This window comes from Tamandua tetradactyla, chromosome 9 (genome assembly GCF_023851605.1).
Source record: "Tamandua tetradactyla isolate mTamTet1 chromosome 9, mTamTet1.pri, whole genome shotgun sequence".
In the NCBI taxonomy this organism is placed as follows: Eukaryota; Metazoa; Chordata; class Mammalia; order Pilosa; family Myrmecophagidae; genus Tamandua; species Tamandua tetradactyla.
In genome coordinates, this window is record NC_135335.1 from 5,650,334 (window position 1) to 5,675,177 (window position 24,844).

Below are 24,844 nucleotides of genomic sequence, written 5' to 3' on the forward strand. Positions count from 1 at the left end.
GAGGCCCAGGCCAGGGTGTGTGTGTGTGTGTGTGTGTGTGTGTGTGTGTGTGTGTACGCAGCGGATGCAGGAGGGTGAGGAGTGGAAGGGGGGTCTCTGGGGGCCACAGAGGACCAGAACCTGGAAGACCCCGGGCAGGTCTAGCAGATCACTGGTTAATGTCCTACAGGCCATAAAAACCATTACCTCGGGGCATTTTTTTTTTTCCCTACTCATGGAAATCCTTTGCATTTTGCAAGACCCCCAGAAACTGGGGCCTACTGGATAGTTAATAGCAACTCAGAGATGCGGTCCTTCCCCGACGGAGAATGAGTGGATCCTTGGAGGGGCCTGTTGGAAAAGAGCTAGCGCCCAACGAAAAGGGTGTTGAGGGTGCTGCCTTTATTTCCAAGAGTTGGGTAATTTTTCTGAGCTCCGGCGAGGCAGGAGTCTGCAAATGGGCTTTTGAAAATCCACAACGCCCTGAAATTATGTACTGTTATTTATGTGGCTGTGGGGTGTGTGCATTTTTCTGGGGAAAGGGGTCCTAGCTGTTATCAGGATCTCAAAGGGTCAGTGACCCCCAAAAGTTTAAAAATTACTATCCGGAGGTAGCACCTGCCCCTCTCCTCCCTCCTCCTTCACTCCCAAGGGGGAGAATTTGCATTTCAACAAGAAGCCTTCTGGCAACGCTGCTCTCTCTTTGGGTCAGTGGGCATCTGCTAACATACATCCAGAAGGTCAGATTGTCCCGTCCCCGAGGTCCCAGGGGCAAGGCTGGGCTGCCCTGGCAATGGGCGAGTGAAGATGTCAGCGTTAGGCAGCAGCTGCTCAGGCATCGCCTGCCCCGCGCCCTGTCCTGCCCTCAGGAAGGTCCAGGCTGAAATGTACCACTGCCGGGTCCAGGTAGGGGTGGGGCAGGGATTGGCCCTCAGAGGTGACTTGGGGTCTGAGTGGGTAATAGTGGTGACCCTGGAACTATTTCGATCATTTCACGAGGCCTTAAAGAGGTCCCACATTTCTCTGGGATTAACGTGTGCGGATCATGATGCCTCCTTGCTTTATTGCTTTTGGTTAGACAGACATCAGGCCTTGGCAGTCTGGATAAGCCGCCACTGAAGGAGAGGCTGGCAATTGTGCTTTTCTGATTAAAAACCAAGGACATGTCATCCGCCGCCCCCACCCCGCCCCCATCAAATGTACGTTTTTACGGACAAAGCTTTTGAAAACATGGGCCCTGTGGAGGGAAAATCGTCATCAGAGTTAACACTTAGATGGCACCTACTGCATACTAGGGACTGTTCCAAATACGCCCCATCAGTTACCCTGTAACCTTCATTAGGACTCCCCCCAGAAGCTCCTGTTACTTTCTCCCATTTTACAGATGAGGAAACTGAGGCACACAAGCAGCTCCTGAGTGGCATAGTCAAGCCATCTGGCTCTGGAATCCAAGCTTCTAAGCACTAGAATCACTGCTTTTCCAAATAAAGTGAAAAAGAGAGACACACACACACAGAGACAGAGAGACAGGGAGACAGAGAAACAGAGAGGCAGAGAAAGAAAGGAGGAAAGAAAGAAAGGCAGGAGAGAAGGAAAAGAAAGGGAGAAAGAAAGAAAAGGAAGGAAGAAACGAAGGAAGTAAGGAAGAGAAAGAAAGAATGAAAAAGAAGGAAAGCCAGAGGAAACAATGGAGAAACTTTAGTTCCATGTCCTCATGTTCTAAGTGAGGAAACTGAGGCCGAGGTACTGCAGGGAAGTAGCCCCTCTGAAGGCCAGAAACAAACCCAGTCCAGACCCTGCAGCCCCCTGCCCCCCCCTCCCAGACTCCAGGCATCACTGGAATGGCACCCCAGGAAGGCAAACCCTTCCCAAACCTCTTTGCACCTGAAATGCACCTTCAGGGTGCTGGGAACTCCAAGGAGCAGGAGAAACAGTGACATCCTTGACTGGGGGGCTGTTCAAGAACAGGAGTGGGGGAAGGAGGAGGGGGGAGGAGAGGGGGAGGGGACAGCGGCCGGCCACACTGCACAGGTCACTTCTGCTCAGGCCTGCAGGCCCCTGCTGCCCCCCACCTTCCGCCGGTCCCAGCCGCTCCCCTGCAGCCCCCTCAAGGGTTCTGGCCCCTGTTCTCCACTCTTCCTCTTCTCCCCAAGGCTGCAGCCCACCCTCACCCCCCACGCCCCCAGGCAACCCCAGCGCCTGGACTTCACCTCCTCTGCATTTCACAAGACCTCGCCCTGGGCCGGGCCACCGCAGTCAGTGCCACACCTCTAAGTCTTTTTTATTTTTAGTTTTATTAACATTGAACTATGACATACATATAGTAAAGAGCATAATATACATAATCTTAAACCTACAACTCATTGGATTTTCAGAGTCCCCCCACCCCAGCTCCCTTGCAGGCTTCCACGTGCATTTCTCAGACAGCATCCATCACTGCAGGTTACTTCTGCTTGTCCTTAAATTTATGTTATTGAAATTATACAATATATATGTGCATGTCCCCTTCTTTATGTGGGGCATGATTCACAGAGGTGTAAACCTCCCTGGCAACGTAGGGCAGAAATCCTAAAATAAGCTGGGACTCAGCATCAAGGGATTGAGAAAACCTTCTCTACCAAAAGGGGGAAGAGAGAAATGAGACCAAATAAAGTGTCAGTGGCTGAGAGATTCCAGAGTCGAGAGGTTATCCTGGAGGTTATTCTTACGCATTTTATAGATATCCCCTTTTTACTTTAAGGTGTATTAGAGAGGCTAGAGGGAAGTATCTGAAACCTAGAGCTGTGTTCCAGTAGCCGTGTTTCTTGAAGTTGATTGTATAATGATATAGCTTTCACAATGTGCCGGTGTGCTTGTGAAAACCTTGTGTCTGATGCTCCTTTTATCTGTGATATGGACAAATGAGTAAAACACATGCATTAAAAATATATAAATAATAGGGGGAACAAATGTTAAAATAAATTGAGTAGCTTGAAATACTAGTGAACAATGAAAGGGAGTGGTAGGGGTATAGAAAAAAAATAGGGGGGAACAAATGTTAAAGTAAGTTGGGTAGTGGGAAATACCGGTGGTCAATGAGAGAGAGGGGTGGGGGTATGGTATGTATGAGTTTCTTCTTTTTTCTTTTTGTTTCTTTTTGTGGAGTGATGCTAAAATTCTAAGAAATGATCATGGTGATGAGTAACAACTATGTGATGATATTGTGAGCCATGGATTGTACATCAAGAATGGAATGTTGATTTGTTAAGAAGGTTCCTGCTTGAATGTTGTTTTGTTTTGTCAATAAAAACTAAATATATGTATCTATGTATATGTGTATGTGTGTTCTTTCTTTTGCTAAACATAAGATGTGACACATCCATGTCATTGTGAGAATCAGTTCTTTTCTGTTGCTGTTAGTTAATACTTGGTGTGGAGAAACCACAATTTATTTATTCATTCTACCGTTGATGGATGTTTGGGTTGTTCCCTTTTTGTCTGTTTATTTGTTTTTTTGGCAGTTTGAATACCCTCCCCACCCGCCCCCAAGCTCTGCTGCAGAAGTTTGCGTATGGATGTATGCTCCCACTTTTCTTGGGTATAAACCCAGGGGTGACAGCCAGGTCACAGGTAGTGCGACGAATTCCTTCCATTGCCATTGTCCCCTGTGCTTTCACCGGCATGACCTCGTCTTGTTCTCACCAGACCCCAATGATGCTGGCTGAGCAAATATTAGCTGCTGTGACGTGGAACTGTGGTTATTTATTCAGGGCCTGCAGAGGCTCAAAGTTCAAGTTCAGAGGGGCTCCGGCTCTGGAGAGGAGAGGGAAGCACAGAACTCTGAGGTTACCACACTCTCCCCTGTGGGACCTGGGAGTTGAGCTCAAAGAAGCTCACAGGTTTGGGGACCAGAAGCTGCTGGGAGCTGCCGGCAAGAGGCGAGGCTTGCGAGATGGAGTGGGGCTGAGCTGTGCTCCCCCCAGGGGGCCTTTACAAGCTTTGTCTTTTCATTGTTCCTTTATTTTCATTGTGATGGTGGCACTGCAGTCACTTTTTTTTTTTAAAGCAGTTTTATCTTTAGAGATATATAATGAAGAACGTGTGGACAAAACAATAGGATTCTAGGTTAGCTTTAAGATAATCAAGGGCATAGGAAATAGTGAGTGGCCCTCTCCACTGCTCCCAAAACAGCCTTGGATTGATCACGTGAAATTTGAGTTTGGGCTGTATTGGGCTTTATTATACTATTCTCATTCAATTTTTATATGTTTGAAGTTTTCCATAAAAAGGTGTTTTTAGAGTAAAGAGAGGTCCCCTAGTGATAATAAAAACATTACATTAATTAAAACAAAGTTTCCCTTTAGCCACAGTAGACAGCTGGGGCAGTATTGTACTCAAACTGGGAAAGAATTTGTAAAAAGTGAGCTTAAAAACATTATTCTAGCTTCTGAGGCAGACACCGGGGTGTTTTTGGCCGGGAGGGACCTCAGGCTCAGGCCTGGCGCTCCCCAAGGGCTCAGCACCCACCCCCACCCCCATGCCTCCCTCGCTCTTTATTAACAGTCGCAGTCACGTGGAGCAGAGCCGCGGCTGGGAGTGGGAGGGAGAGCGGCCTTCCTCTCGCGGAGGGTCCCGGTCCCTGACCACGCCGGGTCTGCACGTGGGACCCAGGCGGCGCGCAGGGAGGGGCGCACAAGGCGGCACACCCCCGGGCCAGACTCGGCGCGGGCCGACCCCGGCAGGACAAGCCACAGGGGGCGGCCGGAGGAAAACGGCGTCCTGGGAGCGGGGATCTGCAGGCGTCAGGGTTCCAGGGGAGGAGCGAAGGGCATGTGGGATGAGGCTTGACGGCCCAGCTTCCGAGGCGCGAGCCGGGCAGGCCCACGTGCAGGGAGCAGCGCGCAGGGACGCAGGAGGACGGCGGCAGGTGCGGGGCAATCCCACGTGGAGCCGGCGAGCCCGGGCCCAGCCCACAAGCCTTCTTGGGGGTGTGAAATCGACGGGGCTGCGGAGGCCTGGGGTCACTCGGGGCCAGCAGGGAGGATGAAATCCCCTATTCCCAACTTCAAAGAAACGCAGATCACAACAAGGGGAGACTGCTTGCAAGCCCTTTTAGGATGGGCAGAAACGAAAAGAAGCGATAATAAGAGCCTGTGCTGCTGAGCTCGCGGAGACACGGCCGCGCGCCCCCGCGTGGGTGGGAGTGGTTGTTAGTAAGCTGTTCCGGAGCGCAGCTTGGCAAGTGACATCCAAATGTCGCACGTGCTTGCCCTTTCACTTGGATCCTGAGATTTATTCTGCAGAGAGCATCAGGCGCTCAAAGACATATGTCGATGGCCGGTGCAGCTCTACTTATACCTACCGTGGTGGAAAATGGGGGCGCCACGTCCCTCGGTGGCCGGTTTAAGTGAATCAGCACATTCGGCAAATGAAAAGCTGTGCAGCCCGTGAAAGCGGGTGGCCCCGGGCGCCTCCACCGAGAACTGAAAACAGTGTCACCTAAGTCACCGATCCCCTGAGGGCTCACAGAACAATGAACCTGGGGCATCTGCACCAACTGTTAGCAGTGGGGGAGGGGCAGGGATCAAGAGGGAACTTTCATTTTCTCTTTTAAACCCTCCTGCGTGCGACAACCAGCAAATACTATAAACAGAAAAGAAAGCGTAGGTTTTTCACATCCAAAACAAGTGACTGACTTTTTAGGAGGGCCGGGTCTTTGTTTATAAAACTAGTGCCTTTAGGGCGCGCAAGGAGAGCCCGGGTGCGGCTCCCGGCCCCTCTCCCCGGCTCAGGGGCGGCACAAAGGGCCCTCGGTCACTCTGCCCCTGTAGAGGCCAGAGCTGCCCTTTCCTGGCACCCACTGCGTTCCAGGCGCCGGAATACTTATTTTCCTAAATCTCCCCAAAATCCCTCAAGGGGGGATTTTTTTTTTACCCAAGTTAGGCGAGGAGGTGGCCCTTAGAGGTGACCCGAAATTCCAATCGCCGTTTGGCCCCGCGAGGGCCGCTGCCTCCGGATCGCGACAGACTGTCAGACCAGGGCCCCATGTCGGACCCAGCACTAATTGGCTGTGTGGGGACCTCGGGAGTTTGCGATCGTTCCTTGGGTCCTAGCTTGTCACCTGGAAAAAGGAGGGGGAGGGGCACGCAGCAGCCACCTGTTTGTGCGCAGCGTAAACGGGACGCGAGATGCCCATCCATGAGGAGCGCGCGCCAGGCCCAGGGCTAAGAGCCTTTCTGGGCACGGCTCTAATGAGCTGGCCCATTTTACAGAGGAGGAAACTGAGGCTCGCCAGGGCGTGCGCTGGATGGGGCCCAGCCAGGATCAGACTCCTCACCGTCCGAGCCTCAGTTTCCTCCCCGGACACGCTCCCTTCGGCGCCCCACCCCCGCCCGCGGCCCCGCCCCGCGCAGGCCCCGCCCCGCTCGCCCGCCCGCCGCAGAGGGGCCCGCTCGGCCAATCGCCACCGCCGGCGTCGGATGCGCTCGGCCTCGCCCGCCGCTCCGCCGCCCCCGGCTCCCGCTAGCTCGCTCAGTCCGCCGCCGCCGCCGCCGCTGCCGCCGCGCCTCGGGCCGCTAACTCGGTAAGGTCCCGGCCCAGGGCGCGCAGCGCGGGGAGCGCCAGGGCGGGCGCCGTCTTGCGGGCTGCGGCCTGGCGGGGGGCCCGGAGGTTGCGCGGCCAGCTGGGCGCAGCCCGGGGCGCTGCCGGAGCCGGGGGTGCGGAGGGGACCCCCTCATTGTTCCCCTAGGATGTCGGGGTTCGCAGAGAGCCCGAAAGTGGAGCAGGCCCCCCCCACCCCACGCAGAGAATTGGGTCTGGGGTCCCCCGCGAGAGTCGCTCAGCCCGTGGACAGGGCCCATGCGGGAGCGGGAGGGATGCTCGGCTCTCCGGACTTGGCAGGAGGCCTCCGGCCCCGGGCCGCTGGGGCAGCCGGCGCCGTCTCCTCCCCTAGCCCCAGCTTTGCGCCCAGCCCCCCGCAGTGAATTAAGTCTGGGGTCCGCCCGGGGGTGTGTCATTCCGCGGGCTGGTTCCATGCGGGAACCGAGGGATGCTTGGTCCTCTGAACTTGACAGGGCGCCTCCGGCCCGGGGTCAGTTGGGGGCCGTGGGCACCCTCCCTACCCTCGTCCCACCCGTGCCCCAATCCCGGGCTGGAGTGGATCTGGGGGTCCGTCTGCGGCCGGTCCCGTGCGGCACCGGGAGGGCTGCACTCGGGACTTGGCAGGGCGCCGCCGACCCCCTCCCTCCTCCCCTCCTCCCCCAGCTAGCGGATGGCGGGGGTCTACACGGGGTCGATGAGCTCGTGGACTGTCCAGTGCGGCAGCCGGAGGAATGCACTGGGAACTTGTCCGGGTGCCGCCGACCCCCTCCCCGCGCCCGCCCCCGCAGTGCAGCGGTCGGGACACGCCCTGGGCGCGGGGACTACCGGCGCGATCCCAGAGCCCGTCGCAAAAGTGATGGGGGCGCGGAGCAGGGGACCCTGCTCGCAAGCGCTCAACCCCCCCTCTCCCCATGCGGCTCTGGGTCAAGGGCAGGTGGGCGCGGAGAGTCCGCCCAAGGTCGTGCCGGGTCTCCGAGGCGGCCGGGCCGGCAGGACTCGGGGTGAGTCATGTGGTCAGGCCTCGGAGATCTTGGCCTTGTCCGAGTGCCGCCTCCGAGTCCCGACGGCGCGGTCAGGACCGCGTGTGGACGTCACACTCACTGCCCCGGAACCTCCTGTTCCCCGCACCCCCAAGTCGCTGATGCTTTAATCGCAACCATCTCAGCTGGCGAACGACCAGTTCTTTCCGTTTTGGTTGGAAAGGGCAGGCTCAGGGTCTTTTAACATAAAGCGGTGAAGGAAGCAAAGATGAAGGCTGGATCTTACCTTTTTTTTTTAACTCCTGAGTTTAAAATTCCAACCAATTACCAGGTTAACTACAGAACAAACAATATGCCCAACTCGGGACAACTTTCAGTTTCTCTCTGCTGCATATATTAAAATATTCAAGGTTAGATTTTAGTAGGAAACTGGTAGCTTTGTTAGTTACTGAGTAAAATGAAAATCAGTTTAACTTTTTGAAATGTGTATTTGGTTACACTATTCTCTTGCACAGGCGTCGGGTTTCTGGTCATTCCAGATATTCAGGCATGTTTATTTCCTTCTACACCACAAACCAGATGAATACAAAAAATGGCTGAAGGCCACTGGTCTTTTATGTATGCCAGCAACCATCATACTCCTCTCCAAATTACTTTATGTGATTTTGCGGAGTGAATTAGCCATATAAATATGACGTTAGTGATGATAATCCATATGGCGGAAGCCAGTGTTGTAAATTGATCACGAGAAAGATTGTGTCTCTGGAAGTGTGAGTTGCCAGTGTGAACTGAATTTAGCATTCAGGGTGAGTTCTTGAGGTTGGTTTTTGCCTCTGGACGCCTGTGGGTTCTTTTTCTTATGCAAATTACTGGTTTCCTTCGAATGAAGCAGGGCTGGACTTGACCTTGCCACCCTGAACTCCGTTTTAACAGTTGTTAAGGGAAAAGGACCAGCATTGGGAACGCACATGCTTTGTATCAAAATGGTAGAAACTGGCATCAAGCTCCGGCCCAAATAACCTTTCGAATCTATGCGGAAAACAGTCCGCTCCCCCCCCCCCACCCTCCCCCCGCCTCCACGCTGGGAGGAGGAGGGAATAAAGTCCGCAGCTCTTGCCGCTGGGGCCGCGGGGTCCCCGGGCTTGCCCAGCCCTGGCCCCGCTTCCCCATTCATAAAAACATCACAGCTTTTTTGCTGGAGGGGATGGTTTGAACTTGGCACTTGCAGACGTTCTTAGGCTCGTGCTGGGAGCGGCGCCAAGCGCCTCTAGTTGGCCGGCCGGCGGCGTGCTATGCGCGTTGAGAAACACTAAAACCTTAGCTGTCCCCAACGTTACGCGTTTGCACATCCCGGCCTTTGCCGCGGAGAGGTGAGTTTTTCATCTTGTCTGCGGTCTGGGTGGCACCGGCGATGCCAGCGAGCTCTGTCCGGATGCATCTCCCCGGCCACAGCCGGTGGAACAGGATCTGCGCGCCGGGGAGGGACCAGCGCGCCCGGGGGCGGGGCTCCCGCCGCTGACCTTTCCCCTACTTTTCTCAGCCGTCACGTGACGCCCGCTGGGCGGGGCGGGGCTGGCGGGGGTGCCCTGGCGAGGAAGCGCGCGCCAAGCCCGGCAATTAAAAATGCAGCTTTAACCCTAAATGCGGTGGCAGGGTGGGGGACTGGGAGAGGGTGGGGGGAGGGAGGCGGAAACGAGCGCACGCACAGGCCCGCGCACAGGCCCAGGGCTGCTGCCTCTGCCCTTCGCTCCTTGACATTTTTCCTTTGTTGGAAAAAATGGTTCGTCACTGCACGGTTATTATTCGGCAGGCCAGAGCTCCGGTGCTTGGTGGAAACTTCAGTTCCGGACGGGCTGTAGCTTTAAGAATAAAATTGCTGCTCGAGATCCTGTGTGTTTTTTTTTTTTCAAAGTGTGTTTAAGTGATTAATCTGATGCTTTAAAAAGGCCTCCACTTTCTTAGGCCTGTCTGCAACTTTTCCTGCGCTTTAAGAAGAAAAATTAAGCATCTTAAAAACAGGTAATGCAATGGAGACACAGTGCAGAGTCGCTGCCTCCTCCCTCGCCACCCCCCCCCCCCCCGCCCCGATGCCACCATTATTTTTCTATGCTCTTTCTAGAAACAGTCTAGACCCTAGAGGGTGTGTTTAAAAAAAAAAATCGGTCAGTAACGCCAAGTGAGGAATACTTTCTGCTTTTCATCTTCTAGTAGTTAAAATGTCAACTTTTATCCCATGCAATTGCAGGGTGGACATTGAGCCCAGAGCAGACAGGGGCCGTGGCTGGGTCCCGTGACTGAGCCCCAGTTCTGAGTAAATGACCTCTTTGGCCTCCCCTGTGCGTGGGTTGTTCGTTCGCCCAGGAATGTTTTGGGAAGTTAATGATTGAAAGAACCTGTGCTGCTGAGTGAGCTGAGACTTCCAGGGAAGTCAGGGTGACAATGGCCACCTTGGAAAATTGGGAAGTAGGAGGGTTACAGCTCTCCTCCCAGGGTCTGCAGACTAGCCGTCGGATACCGTGTTCTTTAAGTACAAAGGAAAGGAATCTTCCGGAAACCTTCCGGACTCTTAATGCTGGTGTGTGGCAATGCAGTGCACCTACCCAGCCCAGGAAGCTGGGGGGTTATCCTAGAGTTTCCCCAGCCCCCCAAGCGTCCCGGTGCAGTCAGAGCTGAGTCCTAAATTGCTCTCAAATTTGTCCTCCTCTCCATCTCCGTCACCCAGAGTAGACATTCAGATGCTTGGTGAACAAATGACAGCGCGTTTTAGTGGTCACTTCTCCCTTGGATAGCCACAGCCTCCCAGCACGGAGAGAGGGCCCCTTGGGGCAGAGCTAGTCTTATTTGCATCACAGGAAGTTCATAGCAGGTTGCCAAGGAAGCCCTGGGGTCCCTTCCCACACTCCGCCAGATGTTTACCTTGGCCAAGGACCTTCTCAAACCTTCGCAGGTGCCCACCCTCCAGCTCACAGTAGGTCTCCTCCAGGACCCCTTCTTCTCCTGTTGGTGACAGCTTCCTCTGAGGTTCCACACATGCTCATTATGCTGTGAGCCAGTGCATCTGTCTGTCCTGGTCACGGGTAAGCTTGAGGACAGGGATTTGGGCTCCTGAGAGTCAAATAGGGGTTCATTCCATCTCTTTAGAATGCCCCCCCCAACCACCTAATGAGAAAGTAATGCATGTTTGTGTTAAAAGCAAACACCAAATCATCTTCCTTTTAAGAAATTGTCTTATGCTATAATTGAAACAGCGCTGTTTATGAACTAACGTTTCATTTGCAAAAAGCATTTATTACTGATTTTCCAAGTACCCTGGACAAGACTCCGTCTACAGAGATTCGGGTCTCCTTTAAAAACACGTACTGTTGTGCCATGTGCGGTGACGTATGCTAAAGTTAAATCCACAAAATTGCTGGAAGTTAAGTGTCAAAGTTAGAAGCCTGGGCTCAGAGGCATCAAATGGGGGAGGGAGGACGTGCCAGTGCTGGGGGACTGTCTGGGCTGCCCATTAGAGAGGGAATGTGTGCACCTGAGGTGGACTGGGTGCTTCACCTGGACTCTCCTCCAGGTTAGTGAGCTGCAGGTGTGCAGTTCAGTGAAAACCTTGTTTCCACATCTTGGGAGATAACCTCTGCGTCTGTAACATTTCCAGTGATAGGAATCTCTTTTGTTGCTTGGGGTGGTCCCAGGACTTTGATATCGAGTTATAAAAACTTAAATTGGAATTTGCTGTATTTTAACAGAACCTCAGCAGGTGGTACTTGTGTTGTTTTCAAGATTTGTAATCCAAAGTATAACAGCTCAGAATTTCCTTTTCAACCTAACTTGATCCATCAGATTTACCCCCGTAAATGTGAATGGTTTATGATAAACATCCCCATGAGAAATTAACTACATGACCAATTTAAATATTGCAAGGTGGAATGGGCAATCATGAATTCAAAATAAAACCTTTAGTAAATGGAAGTTCCTGCACCTTTTTTTTTTTTTTCATGAAACCCTCCCCAGGCATCATATAAATTTTATGCCTTAGGTTCTTGCTTCTAAGATACTTCCAATCAGGTTTGGGAAATACTAATTATTTCTATTTGTGTGCACCCTTACTTAAAAATTGAATGAGCAGTCCCAGAGAAAGTCATCCCCCAGTAAATAGGAGTGCAGAGAGGCTCTGTACCCCACACATCAACTAGACAGGGACTCTTTCTTTTTTTCTTTCCATTAACACTGATTTTTGCCTGCACCTAACTTTTCACCCAATTATCTGTGTAACAGCAGGGGCACTTGCTACTTACTCAGAAGTGCAGGAAGGAACCCCACTGCAGGTGCTGGTTGTAGGGACCCCCCCACACCCCCACCCCCGGGCTGGGGATGCCCTTTCAGAACCGCCCTGTGGCACTGCTAGGTAGCATTGCAGAAGCCACCTGCCTGGGTGGACCCCCCCCCCCCCCCCCCCCGGGCCTTCGTTACCCTGGCAGCAGAGAACATGTGGTGGTCAGTAACTGCTCAGCTGTCCACCACGGGGAATGCTTGACTCTACCCTCAGTGTGTTCTCCCAAGAATTTTTCCTGGGTAGGGGGCAGGTGCGTCCACCCAGCCTTAAGCTTTCTCCCCACCACTCGGCCCGTGAGTGGAGAGGGCATCCCCAAAGAAGTATAGGGGTGCCTCTGGGTCCTGCATGGTGCGGATGCTGGACCCCCGTGTCTTCCTGAGAATTTTCAACACCGCTGCTGACCGCTGGACCACATGGCTGCTGGCAGCGGCATTCAAAATAAATAATAACTAACTTATTTTTAATTGTGGTCAAATGTACATGAAATCATTTTAACCACTTTAAGTGGATAGTTTTTTAAAAAGATATTTTTATTGGCAAAACAAAACAACATACAAGCACAGACATTCTTAACATATGAACATTCTGTGCTTGGTATGCAATCAGTGGCTCGCAATATCATCACATAGTTGTATATTCATCACCATGATCATTTCGTAGCACGTTTGCAAATGGATATTCTTTGATCTAAGCACATTGGCAATACAGGGGAACTTCCACTACTGTCTGTTTCCAGACTCTTTTTATCATTTTAAACCGAATCTCATAGTCATTTAGCACTCACTCCCCATTTCCCATTCGCACCTCCTCTGGTAACCATTATTCTGCTTTCTGGCTCTGAATTTGCTGGTTCTGGGTATTTCATGTACCAGGTCAGACAGTATTTGACCTCTTGTGCCTGGCTGTTTTCACTCGGCAGGACGTCTTTAAGTTCATCCGCAGTGTACCAGCAATTCACCGCTTATGCCTGAATAATATTCCGTTGTGTGGATAGCTCACGTTTTGTTTGTTCATTGATCTGTTGATGGACACTTGGGTTATTTCCGCCTTTTGGCTATTGTGAATAATGCCGTGATGAACATTGCTTTACGATGTCCCTGCTATCAGCTTTTCTGAGTATATCCCTAGGAATGGAATTATTGGATCAAATGGTGATTCTATGTTTAATTTCCTGAGGATGTTCCAAACTGTTTTCAGTAGCAGCCGCACCATTTTGCATTTCCACCAACAATGCATGAATTCCTATTTCTCCACATCTTCATCAATGCTTATTATTTTCCATTTTTTAAATGATAGCCGTCCTGGTGGATGTGAAGTGGTACTTCCTTGTGGTTTTATTGTGCATTTCTTCAACGTTAATGATGCTGAGCACCTCTTTATGTACTTTAACATTTGTTTCCCCCTCTTATTTATTTATTTTATTATTATTATTATTTTTACATGGGCAGGCACCAGAAATCGAACCCGGGTCCTCTGGCATCGCAGGCAAGCATTCCTGCCTGCTGAGCCACCATGGCCCACCCTCTTATTTATTTTTATGCCTTGGCCCACTTTTTTTTTTTTTTTATTAATTAACGGAAAAAAAGAAATTAACCCAACATTTAGAAATCACACCACTCTACACATGCAATCAGCAATTCTCAACTTCATCACATAGATGCATGATCATCGTTTCTTAGTACATTTGCATCGGTTTAGAAGAACTAGCAACACAACAGAAAAAGATAAAGAATGTTAATATAGAGAAAAGAAATAAAAGTAATAATAATAGTTAAAAAAAAAAACCTATAGCTCAGATGCAGCTTCATTCAGTGTTTTAACATGATTACTTTACAATTAGGTATTATTGTGCTGTCCATTTTTGAGTTTTTGTATCTAGTCCTGTTGCACAGTCTGTATCCCTTCAGCTCCAATTACCCATTATCTTACCCTGTTTCTAACTCCTGCTGAACTCTGTTACCAATGACATATTCCAAGTTTATTCTCGAATGTCCGTTCATATCAGTGGGACCATACAGTATTTGTCCTTTAGTTTTTGGCTGGACTCACTCAGCATAATGTTCTCTAGGTCCATCCATGTTATTACATGCTTCATAAGTTTATCCTGTCTTAAAGCTGCATAATATTCCATCGTATGTATATATCACAGTTTGTTTAGCCATTCTTCTGTTGATGGAGATTTTGGCTGTTTCCATCTCTTTGCAATTGTAAATAACGCTGCTATAAACATTGGTGTGCAAATGTCCGTTTGTGTCTTTGCCCTTAAGTCCTTTGAGTAGATACCCAGCAATGGTATTGCTGGGTCGTATGGCAATTCTATATTCAGCTTTTTGAGGAACCGCCAAACTGCCTTCCACAGTGGTTGCACCATTTGACATTCCCACCAACAGTGGATAAGTGTGCCTCTTTCTCCGCATCCTCTCCAGCACTTGTCATTTTCTGTTTTGTTGATAATGGCCATTCTGGTGGGTGTGAGATGATATCTCATTGTGGTTTTGATTTGCATTTCTCTAATGGCCAGGGACATTGAGCATCTCTTCATGTGCCTTTTGGCCATTTGTATTTCCTCTTCTGGTAGGTGTCTGTTCAAGTCTTTTTCCCATTTTGTAATTGGGTTGGCTGTCTTTTTGTTGTTGAGTTGGACAATCTCTTTATAAATTCTGGATACTAGACCTTTATCTGATATGTCATTTCCAAATATTGTCTCCCATTGTGTAGGCTGTCTTTCTACTTTCTTGATGAAGTTCTTTGATGCACAAAAGTGTTTAATTTTGAGGAGCTCCCATTTATTTATTTCCTTCTTCAGTGTTCTTGCTTTAGCTTTAAGGTCCATAAAACCGCCTCCAATTGTAAGTTTCATAAGATATCTCCCTACATTTTCCTCTAACTGTTTTATGGTCTTAGACCTAATGTTTAGATCTTTGATCCATTTTGACTTAACTTTTGTGTAGGGTGTGAGATATGGGTCTTCTTTCATTCTTTTGCATATGGATATCCAGTTCTCTAGGCACCATTTATTGAAGAGACTGTTCTGTCCCAGGTGAGTTGGCTTGACTGCCTTATCAAAGATCAAATGTCCATAGATGAGAGGGTCTATATCTGAGCACTCTATTCGATTCCATTGGTCGATATATCTATCTTTATGCCAATACCATGCTGTTTTGACCACTGTGGCTTCATAATATGCCTTAAAGTCCGGCAGCGCGAGACCTCCTTGGCCCACTTTTAAATTGAGTAGTAGGAGTTCTTTATATATTCTGGATATTAAATATCAGCTGGATTTCAGCAGAAGGCAGTGCTTGCTACTGCATGCACACGAATTGGGCAACTCTGCTGGAAGACTGGGGCGTGCGAATAGTTTTAGAGTTGGCACCAGCTGTGTTTGTTACTGTTACAAACAGTTACTGTAGTTTTATTGTTGGCTGCAGTTTCCTCGTTTTGGTTACAACAGTGACCTAATTTTCTATCCATGTTGTAACTTTAGGAATCTTTTAAGCGGAACCTTTTAGGCAGCTCTTCCACTTTCCCTTGGTATGTGAGAACATGGATTTCGGAGTCCCGGGTCTGAGTCCAGCTCTCCTCTTTGCTGGCTGTGACCTGGGGTGAGTTTCTCAAACATCCCAGCTCGGTTGTCTCATTAGTGATTTGGTAATAGCATTGGTAGCCATTTCATAGGGTTCTCACAGGAATTGAATGCGCTAATGCAGATAAAATATGTATCACATTGTCCGGCAAATGCCAAGGAATTTGGTCAAAGGAAGGTTCTCTGTGCTCTTTACTAAAAGCCCCCAAAGAAATCCATGGGCCATACCTGAGCGCTTTTCTACCCACTTACCTACCACCCTCCTGCATCTACGAATGGAGGGACAAAGACTTCTGGCTAAACAGAATTTATTTCCATATTTCTGTTGCCCTCAAGACTGTATTTTGGGAAACCTGCCATCCCATTGTCAGCTTTCTTGTTGGTCTTTGTGGCGGAGTTGATTTCCGCATCTTGATTCTTCCCAGCACGTTTTGAAGTTGGCAGCGCCCTTTGCAGGAGCCTGACCTTTTACCTCCTTTCCTTAGCCTGAACCTGTCTCAGCTCCCCTAGCCTGGGTGGGGCAGGAGGGAGGCAGTCCTGGCCTTTTTCTCCATGAGGAGACCTGCCCCTCTCCTTCTTCAGAGTCACGGGACCTGTTTTCTGGACAGTTTTCCGGATTGCGGTCAGTTTTATAACCTACAGATTACTCACCTGGTTCTTGGTTAAAGGGAATCAGTTGTGGGCAAAGAGGAGCGAGGAACACGTGACAGGCCAGTGCAGTTAACCGGCCAAGGATTTAGGGGGAGACCTCAGGAAAAGCAGTTAAAATTAAGGTAATCTTGCTAACACCGAATAAGGTGCTTAAGCATTTTTTTTCCCCCAGCGTGCTAATTTAACATTCCGTTAAACTATCTTGAGATTCTCGTGATTTCGCTCAGGGAATTAAGCGAGGATGCCTGACCTTGAGAAGCTCACAGTTTACTTTGGGAGGTGAAACAAACAATTTACGAATAATCTTGAATCGCCAGCAAGTACCAGTAAAATTGCCGAACGTGGCTTGTAGCTTCCTGGGCTTTGGGAGTTAGAGTGAGGGGCGGATTGTAGCAGGTCCCGGAAAGGGTGGAGAAAGGAGGGGACTGAGACTGGGGAGAAGCTGAGAGCTGGCAGGGCCCCCCTGGGTCTGGGCTGGGGGAGCTTGGCCGCAGTGGGGGAGTTATGCGAACTGAGGTTGGGAAGGGACAGGGGACAGTCCCGGAGTAGATGCCCGGAGGTGGGAATTTTAGAGACTGTCCTAAATAGGTCGTCGTTCTCCAGCGTCTTGCTGTGTGGGTCTTGGTTATTTTTCTGAGAGCGGATTAGTATAAGATGCTTAAGTGCTTGGGTGCAAACCCGCAGGCCTCTCTCCTTTAATAGCCCCTGTATTTTTGGAAGCAGCATAGGCGACGGTCCCCGGCTCTCAGGCTCGGCGGCTGGGTGGGTCCCAGGGGGTTGTGTGCCACCTGGCTCGGCCCCCCCACCCAGGGCCTGATCAGAAGGCTGAGACCGGCTTTGCAGAAGTGATGCCTCTGCTCCGAGTGAAATGAACAGGTCTGGAGCCCCCACCACAAGGCTCTTGGACACGGGAGGTTTTGTCTTGGGTGGGTGGTGGAGGGATCTGGCAGCTGGGGGTGCTGTTGGTATAGCGTCAAGCCCCGGTTTAGCCCTCAGTGTGCCCATTGAGAAGCGACCTGATGCTAGGAGCGAGCTCAGGGGTCCTGGTCCCGGACAGCAGCCCGGCCGGACACGCCACGGACAGTCCTGGCAGTCCACCTGCCCCCAGTGCTTCCCCGTCCCTTCTCGCTTGGCCCTGCCGAGTTGCTCAGTGATGATTCGAGAGAGCGTGTAGTGGCAGAGGAGAGAAGCTGGTCTCTTTTCATTCATACCTCGCTCCCTGTTTCTTCTTTCTAGCTTCATTTCCCCCTCTCTTTCCAGTGTGTGCGTCCTCTCCTCCAGCCGCTTTGGAGCTGGGACATAGGTGCGTGCTCTGCTAGAGCCGTTGGGATCCTGCAGTGACACGCGTAAGCTGTCCCCAGGGACGCCACCTCTTCCCGCCAAGGCTGGGATGTCTCAGGAGACTGAGGCACGGAAGAGAGTGCCTGAAAACGCAGAAATGCAGGCCCCTGGAGCCAGTCACAGGGGGATGGGCAGGTGTCTTCAGAGATCTGGGTGGGAGAAAGGAGAACTGGGAGAGGGGTGAAGCCAAAAGCCCCGCCCTCCCCCCCGGGCGGGCAGTGAGACTCCGCCTGGGTGTGCGCGGGGGCTGAGAGCAGCTCTAGGTGTTTCACCCCCACTGGCCTGGGAGGCAGGTACTTGGAGCTCTGGGGCGTGGGTGGGTGGGCTCCCAGCCCGTGGAGGGGTCAGCAGGGGGAAGTGTAAGACGTGTTGAGGAGCCCAGTGGCCAATGCACAGCCCGGAAGTGTGCCCAACTGGGGCAGGCTAACGGTTTAGTTGTCACCGCCTGTGGTTTGTGGCAGAGCTCCTGCCAGCCCCAGGAACCAGACAGAGAGGACACCTGCATTGTCTGGCCCTCGGGGTCTGCTGTGCCCTCTGCCACAGATCCCCACTGCAGCCTCTAGAAGGCTGATGGGTGAAGCAGAGAGGCTCTGGGTGGGGGTGGCCCAGCTCCAGACCCAGGCCTGCCTGCCAGCAGGGCAGTGTGGCCAGCTGCCCCCAGGGCTCCCCTCTCCCTGTGAATAGGATGTCCAGCTGTGCTGGTGGAAAGGACGTGACAGCGGCGTCCAGCTGGGCGGTATGTCCCTGAGACTCCAGGGAGAAGGCATCTGAAGAGAGAGTTGGCGACAGAGCTTGCAGAGGGCCACCCATCCCTTGGCCACCTGCCCTCCCACGGGGGGTTGGGAGCAGGGAGCCCCAGAGAGCCTGGGGGGCTCAGGTGGACTCAGAAGGCTCCCCCCTGCATCCCACCAGCCTTGTTCAAAGAGCAAAGGGCATGCTCTTGGCTCACAGAAGAGGGGTGACAGGGGCGGGCCGGGCCGGGCAGCACATCACAGCGGCCGCTCAGGGGGCTCCTGACTCATGCACAGACCTGGTACCGGCCTCCCCCCTGCCCACAGGCCAGGTGCTGGTGCTGGCCATTCTCAGAGAGGGCAGTGGCCAGGCCCAGGGGAGCGGCGCGGTCGGAGCCCCTCTGGGAAATCTGCATCGAGAACCCCAGGGAGGGGGGACCGGTGTGCAGTGGGCACCGCAGCCCAAAGCTGGCTCCCACGACGGCACAGAGGGCACCGTGAGCACGACACGGGTGAGCTGGACCTGGGGGAGGACGCGGGCCAGGAGAAGGGACCCTGCCTTCGAAGACGTCGGGGCTCTGGCCTAGATTGCACACGCTCTTTTCTAAGGCCCCCCCGCCCCCCCCCAGGTTAAGGGGACCACCCCACCGCATCCGTTTGCAGCAGAGGCGAAGTGAAAACAAGCCCCCTGAGCCTTGGTGTGGACTAGTGGGCAAAGTGTGGTCTCTGCCAGCAGTGGGGTCGGCCAGGACAGCAGTGGGTGCTGGCATGGGTGTGTCCCCAGAGGGTAGTATAGGCAGAATGCGATTTGCAGGAAGGCGTGTGTAGTATGATAGCGTTTGAATGAACTCAGCACACACAGTAGAAATGCTCTTTGCATATTGCGTCCTGTATGGGACAGATAAACTCTAATTCAGGGTAGTCGTTAGCTCTGGGGAGGGGGAGATACGAGAAGGGGGTCAGAAGGTGGGGGGTGCATCCCAAAATCAATACGGCAAGCTGTTATTATCTGTTCGTTCCAGGAGAGAGTAGGCGATATTCTATCCTCTCTTTTCCTGGGTTTGTAGTATCTCGTGATTTAAAATATTTTAAAAGGAACAATCTTGCAGTAGGATACAAGCCACGCCCACGGGGTTCTTCGGGGCTCCTGGTAAAGTGCCCTTGAATTCATCAGTAGCCTGCCATTCCTCTCCCCAGCTCGCCCGGAGCCCCCCTGGCCCTCAGTGCCGTCTGCCCACCTGCCTGGCCCAGCCAGGGAAGACCCCCCCACCCCGGCCCAGGTTGGCACTCCAGGCCTTTGCCAGCGCCGTGGGTGCTGAGCTGCTGGAGCTAAGGGAGGGTCCGGCCCCAGGCAGTGAAGGCAGTGGAGTCAGGGTGGGGTGGGGTAAGGGGTACGGCCACCTGCCCAGGGGGAAGCACCTGGGGGAAGGTTGGTTGGGGTGAAGTCGGGTGTTGGGCCCCAATGTACAGGCTCCGTCTCCTGTTTTCTAAAACCAGTTGTGTGTTGGCTGGTCAAGCAGATGGTGACTGCTGAGACGTTTCCATGCTGTGCATTAACGGTGTGAGGGGTGGGGCGTCTTGGAGGTGGTGGTCCATTGGCGGCTGATGGCCGGTTGGCAGGGGCGATGGCCGGTGGGTGGGGATGGTGATTGGTTGGCGGGGTTTTGGCGGCTGGTTGAGGATTTGATGGCCACTTTTGGGGGGTGGTGGCCAGTGGGTGGGGGTGATGACCAGGAGTAATGGCCAGTCTTCAAGGGTGGGGGCCAGTTGTGGAGGCGGTGGCCAGTGGTGGCATTGATGACTGGGGGGCGGGGGTGTTTGCCAGTGGGTGTGGGGTGAAAGGGTGGGATGGGTGTCTTTCATAGAGGGCAGATATCGAGGAGCTCTGGAAATGCCTGGGAAGCGTTGCAAAGTGCTCCCAGGTGTGAGGAATTTAGCGTCATTTCAGTGGGCAAATGTTTTATTACATCACACCTATTTTTAAAAATTGTTGGGGGAAGATTTCAAATATGTACAAAAGAAGAGGGGCCGGGCACAATGGACCCCACATGGCCATTGTCCGACCTTCACCAGTTCATGCACAGGGCCAAGGTCCACTTATGTCCATGTGTCCTTCCCATCCCAAATAACTTTGAAGCAAATCCAAAAGGCTATAAAATTACATTTGTAAGTATTTTTCAGTATATGACACTGAACGATAGGAATTCTGGGGAAAAAAAGTCTTAATACTATTACCGTAACTGTTTTAATTTCCAGGGTGCTGAAATGAATGCCACGCAGTGGTTTGGCTTAGCATCGGGACCATATTGGCTCACGGGTTCAGGGTTTAGAAGGCCGGTCTCCTCCAGGATCACTGTCTTCTGGGTGGCCGGCAGTCTTTGGGGTTCCTTGGCTTTTCCGTCCTGTGGCGTTATCCTCTCCTTTCCCCTCTGGTATCTCCCTGGGGCTGTCCTCCTAGGCCCCATTTCTTTTGATCGTAAGGACTTTAGCCTTATTGGATTCAATCCCAGTCTCCTTCAGCCTGGGCACGCCTTAGCTAACAGCATCTGCAAAGGTCCTGTTTGCACGTAGGAGTTAAGATCTGGACATGCCTTTGTGGGGGGCATGAGTCAGCCCCAGTCACACCTAATGATACTGCATGGCAATTCCTTAGTGTTGGCAGAGGCAACCAGACATGCCCTCTGTGTGAGCCGAGCACGGTGTAGACGTGTTGGGGGAGAAAGGAGAATTAACCCCTCAAACAGACTGTGTATTCCAGGAGCACATGTTTAGGTGCTAAATAAGTCCACACTTTCATTAGACAGTACTTTATTTTTTTTCTTACAACCTTACTGAGATACACATGCCTTACAGTTCATTCTTTTCAGTGTTTAGTTCAGTGGTTTTCAGTTTAGGTGCAGAGTTCTGAACAGCCATCACCACAGTCAATTTTAGGGTATTTTCATCACCCTGAAAATAAGTCTTGACGCTTTGAGCCATCAGCTCCCCAACTTCTGCACGTCACCCCTAACCCTAGGCAAGTGCAGACCTACTTTCCGGCCGGCCCCGTGGATTTGCCGATGCTGGGCTTTGCTGATACATAGGATGGTATAGTATGTGGCCCTTAGCATCTGCTTTCAAGGTTCATCCGTGTCTTAGCACTTGTCAGAACTCCAGTCCTTTTCATTTCTGGATAGTGGTCTGCTGCAGAGCAGACCTCGTTGTATTGTCCCCTCATCAGTTACGAAGATTTGGGTTGTGTTTTTTTGAGCTGCTATGAACATTCTCGGACAAGTTGTAGAGGGGACCTGGGTTTTCAGTTCTCCTGGGAGCACGCCGAGGAGTGGGAGTGCCAGGTCCTGTGGTAGTTCTGTGTTAACCTTTTGAGGAGCTGCCAGACTGTTTTCCAAGGTGGTTGCATCGTTTTCTTCTCCCAGCAGTGTTGGCAGGCTCCGGTTTGTCCACCTCCTCACCAACACTTATTATTGTCCTTTTTGGCTTTAGCCATCCCAGGGGTGTGAAGGAGCATCTTGTGGTTTGGGGTGGCATTTCCTGATGGCTCCCTCAGGCAGTATTGAAATATCTTTAGGCACCCACCATGGAGGCCAGGGTTGAACGTTCATTAGATTTTCGTAGGGAGCTCTTTTATTTTTTTTTCAATATTTTTATTGTAAACAACAAACAAACATACAAACATTCTTGACATACAAATATTGTTGCGTGGTTACAGTCATTGGTTCACAATATCATCACATGGTTGTGTATTCATCACCATGATCATTTTTTTGAGCATTTGCATCTCTCCAGCCAAAGAATAAAAAAGAAACGAGAGAAAACTCATACATGCCATATGCCTTTACCCCTCCCTCTCATTGACCACTAGTATTTCCATCTACCCAATTTATTTTCACCTTTGTTACCCTGATTATTTATTTCTCATCCATATTTTATACTCACCTGTCCATACGCAGAGAGCTCTTGAAACCCCTGTTGTCCAGTTCACTACTTCCAGTTCATGCAGAAAGAGAGGCTGGTGGGAGCCAGCCTGTCTCGGCCACTGCCACCCATTGTCCATCTTAGGGGCACTTAGGACTCCTGCAGTAGCTCTGGGCCAATCATAATGAGCAAACCCTAGCTAAATTCCCTTAGTTCTGGCAGGGGGATTTTATTCCCGGGAAAGGACCTGTGTGTTTCTTGTCTCCGTCTTCCTAGAAGAGATTAGATCTCCAGCCAACATGGAATGCGTGCCTTTGGATAGAATTAGCCATAAATGTTGTGTTTAATCTACTGCCCTGGAAAGAGCTCCTATGTCACTTGAAAGGCAAACAGTACACAGTTTATTTATCTTGATGTAAACGGTGCTGAGTTCTTACCTGTGACACCTGTCTCCCCTGGCCTGTGGTGCGGGAACCCCTCCATGGGTGTGCAATCAGGAGGCTTTGGGTGGGTGAGCGTTAGCCTGGAGACACTGGGGGAATCTCAGGGCCCTTGGATATGTTTTTAATTTTTATTTATTTTTTAAACATAACAACATACAAACACAAGCATCTTACCATATGATCATTCCATTCTTCGTCAGCAATTTTTAGTCAGCAATTCTTAGATCATTCCATTCTTAGTCAGCAATTCACAATATCATCACGTAGTTGTATATTCATCACCATGATCATTTCTTAGAACATTTGCAATCAATTCAGAAAAAGAAATAAAAAGAAAACAGAAAAAACTCATACATACCATACCCCTTACCCCTCCCTCTCATTGACTGCTAGTATTTCCATCTACCCAATATATTTTAGCCTTTGTTTCCCCTATTTTTTTCTATACCCCTTATCACGCCCTTTCATTGATTACTAGCATTTCAATCTACTAAATTCATTTTAACATTTGTTCCCCCTATTATTTATTTATTTTTAATCCATATGTTTTACTCATCTGTCCATACCGTAGGTGAAAGGAGCGTCAGACACAAGGCTTTCACAATCACACAGTCACATTGTGACAGCTGTATCATTATACAATCATCTTCAAGAAGCATGGCTACTGGAACAGCTCTACATTTTCAGGCAGTTCCCTCCAGCCTCTCCAATATACCTTAGCTAAAAAGGTGATATCTATATAATGCATAAGTATAACCTCCAGGATAACCTCTCGACTCTGGAATCTCTCAGCCATTGACACTTTGTCTTATTTCTCTCTTCCCCCTTTTGATCTAGAAGGTTTTCTCATTCCTTGGATATGTTTTGAGAAATGGATTCAGGGCTGTTAGTGCTGATACCTTCCCAACATTTTACATTTGTCCGTAGGAGGTATTCGTTCAGAGATTCCTGTGGCTTCCACACACGGCATTCATTTCTTCCAAATCAACCAGGCAATGGAAGTGTGCTCAGCGCCTGCGGGGAGTCACATGGAAATATTGTAGGTTGTTTTGCCAAATGCTCTTAAGCTAAGGTCATAGAGAATGGCAGGTAGTTTGCATTCATACTGCCTACTCAAAACCAGCACAGCAGAGCTGTCAGCCTCTGGGCGCTGAGAGTTCCCAGCTGTCACCCCAGGCCCAGCCTCTCCCCCAGCCCCAGGGCCCCACCTGGCCAGGTGTTTCACCTGGATGCCGCTGCCCACAATCAGGTGGGATGTGTCCACCTGTAAATTCTCAGCTCTCACCCCTGACCTCCTCCCCAGTCTCCCTGCCCTTAGAGTTACCTGTGTTGGCAAATGGCCTCAGGCTCTCAAAACATGTTTGGGTTGAACGTGCTCCCTGCCCCACCTCCCTGCTCTGGGCCAGGCCCTGTCCACTGTCCCTGGAAGTCTGCCTCAGCTTCTCCTTGGTTTGGCTTCCCCATGCCTTGTTCCTCTCCATCCTGCAGCCAGAGTCGTTGTCACTAAAGCATAAATAGTGACAAGGATGCCTTCCTTAAAGCCCCTGGATGCTTTTCCTTCAACCTTAGCTTTAAGCCCAGCTCTCGCCCTCTCCAGCCACCTGCCCTTGCTCACCAGGCCCCGCCGAGCTCCTTTCCCACCTCCAGGTCCCTTCACGTATGCCCGGTGCCGGGCAAGCCTGCCCTCTGCTCTTCCATGGCTGCTCCCTGTCCCGGACTTCAGTGGTGCTTGGAGACCCTCCTCGGCACCCCTTCTTTTTTCTGTGACCCAGTTTGCATTCAAGCCTCCTTCATCTGCTCGCTATCCATTTCTGTCCCTGTCTAAGCCATAGGAGGGCAGAGGGAGCATCCAGCAGAGTCTGGGTCCCACCTCCTCCCCATGGGACATAATAGGTGGTCAGTAAATGTGTGTTGGATGAATGAATGGAAGTTGGGAGCCTTTCAAGGACCTGCTCACAGAGTCGTTAATCTGATTTGATTAGCTGAAGACGCCTTGGCTTTTGGAACTCGATGTCTGTGCAGGTGTTTCCCTCTGATTCTGATGGGTCGGGCAGCTGGTGTTCAGTGGTTTATATGGGTAAAAAACAGAAAGAGCACACAATGAGGGGATGCTGACACATGCACACATTTGGATTTTTATTGCTATTCTAGAGATGTTTTTCCTCCTCTTTTTTTTTGTATGCTGTATGGCAGGGTCACGTTTCATTGTTTTGCCATGTGATTATCGCGTTTTTGCAGCACTGTTTGTTGAATTTTTGTTTTTTGTTTGCTTTGCTTGTTGTTTGTTTTTTGGGAAGTGCATGGACCTGGAATCG

The 24,844-nt window shown here is 51.1% G+C and overlaps 1 protein-coding gene across 2 annotated transcripts in view; it reads left to right on the forward strand.

Moving 5' to 3' along the window:
- The first annotated feature begins 6,474 nt into the window (after nt 1–6,474).
- CPT1A (carnitine palmitoyltransferase 1A) overlaps nt 6,475–24,844 on the forward strand; it is an 83,982-nt gene continuing 65,612 nt past the window's right edge. Inside the window, exon 1 of one of the 2 annotated variants that reach the window (XM_077115447.1) lies at nt 6,475–6,541. The gene's annotated coding sequence lies outside the window, so the exon portion shown is untranslated. Of the gene's footprint in view, nt 6,542–9,455; nt 9,558–24,844 lie in introns of those variants that run through there. The other variant, XM_077115448.1, reaches the window with a different exon arrangement.